The sequence below is a fragment of the Paramisgurnus dabryanus genome, chromosome 3 (genome assembly GCF_030506205.2).
Source record: "Paramisgurnus dabryanus chromosome 3, PD_genome_1.1, whole genome shotgun sequence".
Taxonomy (NCBI): Eukaryota; Metazoa; Chordata; class Actinopteri; order Cypriniformes; family Cobitidae; genus Paramisgurnus; species Paramisgurnus dabryanus.
Genome location: NC_133339.1, coordinates 23,158,627 through 23,164,626, shown reverse-complemented (window position 1 = coordinate 23,164,626; position 6,000 = coordinate 23,158,627). Strand labels below are relative to the sequence as shown.

The following is a 6,000-nucleotide window of genomic DNA, read 5'->3' as shown; positions in this document are numbered from 1 at the left end:
GCAAACCTGAAAAGAATTGGTTACAGTGGCTTTGTAGCCTAAAGACGCAGATAAAATGTATACAGTGACCTCTGTGAAACAAATAATCCATAAAAAGGGTTTTTCTGTTTTCTTAAACAGCTGAGCAATTATTTTAAAACGCTCTTTTTAGGGCGTGAGTGTTTTGTATATTAACATACAGTTTGATTTGTTAGAGGCAGAGTATAACACAACGGCTCATTATTTGCAAAAAAGGAAGAGAACGGGCGCGCGCAACGCGCTTGCGCCAAGTTCATCATCCTTCGCCTTTTGTGAAAATCCTCGCGTCAATGTGCAACAATCCGTCAGTCTTCCTCTTCAGTGTTAATACGCTTTAACATCCTTCAGACAAGGTCGTGGACTTGTGCCTGTCACCATGAAAAACAATCCAACAGTAGGGTAGGTCGTGGAAACAATACTCCTTCCCCACAAAGAGGTTGGGAAAGGGGAAGAGATCAGACGTGGACACTTTACATCGCAATCATTTTTTGTTCACAGATGGGATGGATAGTTGGCACGTGTTATTTGTAGTGTGTAACACCAGGCGCGGGACTGATGACAACGGGCCACGCGATAAATGATTCGGTCGGCTTTCCCTAACTGCAAGTGCGCGTGAATGTTTCGCCAACAGCGCACGAGACGAGCTCGCGCCAGACGCGCGAAACTAAATTCAGCGAGGAACAGCAATGATTTCTTCAGAATGACTGATTTATCCTCGGGGATCAAACGACAAACCGAACATTAACAGCACTCGGAATAACGTTTGTAACTAAACATTATGTTAATATCAAACGGTATTAAACACGCTCCGAGGTCTCGTGAAGTCTTCAGCGCTTACAAGACGGAGGCAGCGATCCGACAACGGTCGACTCCTTTGGCGATCAAAAAACGGGGACCTTTTGTTTGACCGGGGCATCCTTCTCCTTAAAGTCATCATCACAGACTCGCATAGCGGTAAGGGTCATATTTCAGTCAAAAATGTGTATTGTAAGTAACTAGTGGGATATCCGTTTGGAGAGGCAGCACGTGCGTATAAATGATGTTACTATTAGCTATATTAGTGAGCTGATGAGGGGGATCAACTGGTTTTGCTGTAAAATCAGTTTATATCCTACTTAATTAGTTAAATTTACATAGACTTTTGTGAACACTGTGACGCAATTTTATTTAATAAACCCGTACACTGGATTGTAATCGCTGGAAACGGAAGAATTGACACTTGTATTGTCCATTTAGCCTTTTCAGTTTGCACTGACAGAAACATAACAGCATAATAACAAAATTTACATTTTTGCTTACGATAACGTTACTTTGTATAGCCTTAGCAGGGCAAAGCTGAAACTAAGGATTTTTAGGTTTTGAAGTGGGGTTTTTTCCGGCTCAGTTGTGCACGGAGTGCCTGCAGAGGAATTAACAGTGAAAGGCACCTGATGTATTTTGACGCTTTTCTTGCCTTTACCTTATGTTGCCCTTATGTAAATTTGCATAAATCAGAAACAAGAACCATAATAATAGCAGTGATACAGTAACAAGAGTTATAAGTTAAGAGGCAAATATGCTTCAGTCTAGATGTTATACTGGGAGCAAGTAATATCTGTAAAATACATTATTGTTTTGGAGAGGGGTATATGTTTGCCATTGCCATTAGTGTGTGTTTGTCTCCATTGTTAAAGGCATTTACGTCTACTTGGAATTTCCTATATCATTGCTGTTACTAGTTTTATTTAGTGGTTGGTCCAGGACTGTATGGTTATTGTCTGCTCAGTGAACACATATTTTCTCCTTCAATACACTCTCTGTACAGTAATGCTTTTCTGCTCATTGCTCCACACCAACAATCCTTGCAGGTTTGTGCCACAGTTATGCACCAAACCACCTGGTTAAATAAATTAACTCATATTAGAGCGATAAATATTTAATTAGCAAAGGTGGGGTGAGGGAGTATAAGAGATCAAAACTACCACAAGTGTGTTTATTATTGTAATACATTTCCTTACTTTTCTTCAAAATCGCCCTTTCTTTCTTTCTTTCTTTTTTCAGCAGTTGCTTTGTAGGCACATGATGTAAATTTTGTTAAAATACATTATGGCTGGGGCATATACTCTCTTATAGTGGCAAATTTGAATTAAAGAGATAGTTCCCCAAAAATTAAGATTCTGTCGTCATTTACTTATTCTGTTTTGTTACAAACCGGTATAAATGTCTTTGTTCTGATGAACACGAATTAAGATATTTTACGGATTGTTCGTAATTAAACAGTTTGTGAGCTCCATTCACTTCCATAGTGTTCTTTTTTCCTACCATGGAAGTGAATGGGGCTTACGAATGGTTTGGTTACAAACATTCCTCAAAATTTCTTCCTTTGTGTTCATCAGAACAAACTAAATTTATACAGGTTTGTAACAACACAAGAGTGAGTAAAAAATGACAGAATTTTCATTTTTGGGTGAACTATCCATTTAATTAATATGAAGTGAATTGCAGAAAATCTAATGATTATTAGTAAAAAGCAGTACAAACTCCATCCCTAAATTCTACATCACTTGGGCAAAAGCAGATCATACAAATTCATACAAATAGCCACCTCTTAAAATATTTAAGAATTGCCATGAGATTAAGTTGTTATACCTTCTTCCCTGCACTCAAATCCTTTGTTTGTCCATTAAAATATTTTTTCATCTAAAGTCTAAAAGGAGGATCTTTGTGTGATATAAAATCTTTCCTCTGTGATTTACTACACACGGTAGATTTGCAGCAGAATGAAAAAATGTAAATAGAAGAATGAAAATTGCATTTTACCCTGGTAAAAGAGAAATGAGGAGCACATTCTGTCTGACATGCAATTACACACCGCGCACATGCACACACACGCTCATGTACTCTTAAATCCAGAAGTCTGAACTGAGAAACCTGGCTTGTGTACAGCTTTCTAGCATACACACACATAGAGAGGCAAAACAGGCTGCTCTGTTTCGGTTGGTCAAAGCCAGTTTTGACCACCAAGATCGAGAAGCCACAGATAATTAAGCGCTGAAGCCTCTCAGTCTGTTACAAAGTCTGTCAAAAGATCAAATCATATGGAAATAAAATCAATGGTAAATATTATCAGTTAGTAAATAATAGATTTTGCTGATATGAATAAGGTGCAAAGCATATTACTGCTGATTAATATTTAGAATAGTCAAATGTTTATATATAAAAACGACAATATGCCTTTTAATGTAAAATAATTCTAAGGTGACCTTTATTATAAAAGTATCACTATGAGCCACACAGCTGTTTGATTTCTATATGAAATAAAAAATCGCCTGCGATTCTCATGCATATCTGATAAAGAAAGTAGTAAATCACCATCACCTGCTTTCAGATGGAGGGGCATTTACTACACAGAGCCGTATTTCACTGGCAAAATCGCATTCATAATCGTTGAAAATTGTCTCTGATAATGTATGCGATTTTGCCTAGCATCTCTGTGAAATACGGCTCTGTGTAGTAAATGCCGCTCCATCTGAAAGCAGGTGGTGGCGATTTACTACTTACTGATAAGATATGCATGAGAATCGGAGGTGATTTTTTTTTGCCCAGCTCGGCTCTCAGTTCAGTTTAAAACACTGGATGGATGGTAATCCAGTGATAAGCAAAATAACACATTATGCATAAAGATTTTGATTTGTATTCACAGTAAGGGTTATTAAACTAATAGCGCCATTAAAACATTATATGGTATTTTATAGCAACTACCTGAATATGCCTAAGTCATGAGAAATTAGCCTCCTTGACTAAATGCTGTTGTATCTCAACCTATTAAAGTCTATGTCAGAAAAATGCTTTCTATCAACTTCTGGCAATACAAGGCAAGGCAAGGCAAGTTTATTTGTATAGCACATTTCATACACAGAGGTCATTCAAAGTGCTTTACACAGAAATGAGAAAACAATATATAAAAAACAAATACAGTATATATTGATTTTATTACTTAATTTACGTTAAGTTGCAACTTAGCTGCTACTAAGGTGCCCTTTAGGGCTGGACACACCAAAACTTTTAAACGCGGCTGAGTGCCAGCTTTCTTCACCTGAGCGCTTTTGTAGATGTGATACTTCAGCTGCGAGCCGGTTGGTTGCTGTGGTAATGTCCCGCCTTTCCTCCACTGTGATTGGGCGGCCATGTGAGAACTGACATTGACGAGCGGAGCTTTTCTCCCAAAGTTGAATCTGTTTCAACTCTCGACGCTCAGCGCAGAGCGCGGAAAAACCGCAGAGCGCCGGTTTTCAGCGCGGAAAAAACCCGCTAGCTGCTGGCTTATTTGAAAAACGCCAAGCTTCCATTGGAAACAATTGAACACGCCAACGGGCCGCGGGCGTAAAAGTTTTGGTGTACACAACCCCTTACACAACACTAAAAACTGAAAACTTTTTTGCTTTGGCTGTTCATTTAAATAATGCTTTGGCCTAAAAACACAACCTTTTGAAACCAAGTTTTGTGCAAACTATAAAAATGTAAATTGCGAAACGGTGATGTCATGCATATCTTCAGACATTGTGTGGAAAGACGCAGAGCCTAGTAACATTGGCATAAGATACCCAGAAAGCCTCTGTGTGAACAAGACGCAAAATCAATGCTGTAAGGGGCGTGCCATAGTGAGGCATGTCATTGCAACATAAATTTATAGTTCAGCTCTTTAAAACGAGGGATTTACATGCAGATTAACATTTACGATGAGAAATGTCTGCAAACTGGACTAAATCAGAAATCAGGAGCTTGTCAACATTCACATTATTCCAGCATAAAAGAATAGCGTGTCACATGCTCATATGAGCTTATAATAAACAAATGAAGATTAATGAAGCAGAGATCATGGAGCTCGTCACGTTCCACTCTGAAGCGCATGGTTTCTGGAAAGAGAGAACTAATGGCTAATAAGCAAAGTCCAGACGCTGCAGAGAAAAATACAACCAAGTGCAGGACTTTAAACATGTCACATGTCTTTACGGGATCTTTACGGTATCTGTGTTTAACAGACATAGAGATTCCAGAAAATCATTGGCAGTGTGAATGAAACAAAAATCAAACGATCTTTGACAAATCCCGGATGCATTTTCCGTAATGTCCGTGTGAAAAGGGCTATTTAAATTTGAGCTTGCTTTGTACTTTGTCACATTGCTCTATCAACAAGCCTGTGCCAGTCTCTGTACTTAGTTTAGTTATGTCATAAGATATCCCAACAAGGAATAAGTGAATGTTTTCTCTTTTATTTAAACTTGGTTTGTTTCTTTAGAACATTTTGGCGCCACCAACAAAAATCGGTCCATTTTGTTGTCAAGTTTGTAGTTTTCTTTCATATGATCTTACTGTGCTTTTAGTCAGCTTCCTCTCCACAATTTCCCTCAAGCACACTTCGCAAGTTCACACGAACATGTAATCAGATATGAAAACATAACATATGCATATTTGGCGAGCTGTCCGAGGGGAGGGGAGGGCTCTGAGTTCGGAATTTGGCCGGAACAAAAGGTACTCCCCACTTTCTTGGAATAGGAACCAGCCAAGAGTGAGGCGATGGGGTGGCAGAGAGGTGCTGCAAAACTGCATGGGACAGAGGTGAGGGACAGCTATATAAACAAATCTTAGATTACCTGAATGTGCTGGTCCCAAACTGTGTTAATATAGCGCACTATAGCACATTCACATATTGGTTTTGGAGTGCTGCTCTTATCATGATTGTGACTCACAATGACCCCATCAGTTTGTGCAATACAAATACACCATAAATGCAGAATGTTTTTGTGTGTGTGGTTACAGATCTTTAGTGACATTCCCAGTGGGAAGGAGTCTCATGTGATTCTTTTCTCCACTAAGCTCAGTACCAAAGTGAACCTTTGTCATCCCCACATGCACACACACGAGTGTGCATTTTCAGCCTCTGTGGCTGAGTGAGTAAATCTGCAATCGGTATTAATAGTATGTGACAGCCAGGGATGACTG

The 6,000-nt window shown here is 39.0% G+C and overlaps 1 protein-coding gene across 1 annotated transcript in view; it reads left to right on the top strand.

Moving 5' to 3' along the window:
* The first annotated feature begins 248 nt into the window (after window positions 1-248).
* The window catches only part of gjc1 (gap junction protein gamma 1), a 44,157-nt gene continuing 38,405 nt past the window's right edge, over window positions 249-6,000 (top strand). The window contains exon 1 of the mRNA XM_065273213.2: window positions 249-972. The gene's annotated coding sequence lies outside the window, so the exon portion shown is untranslated. The remainder of the gene's footprint in view (window positions 973-6,000) is intronic.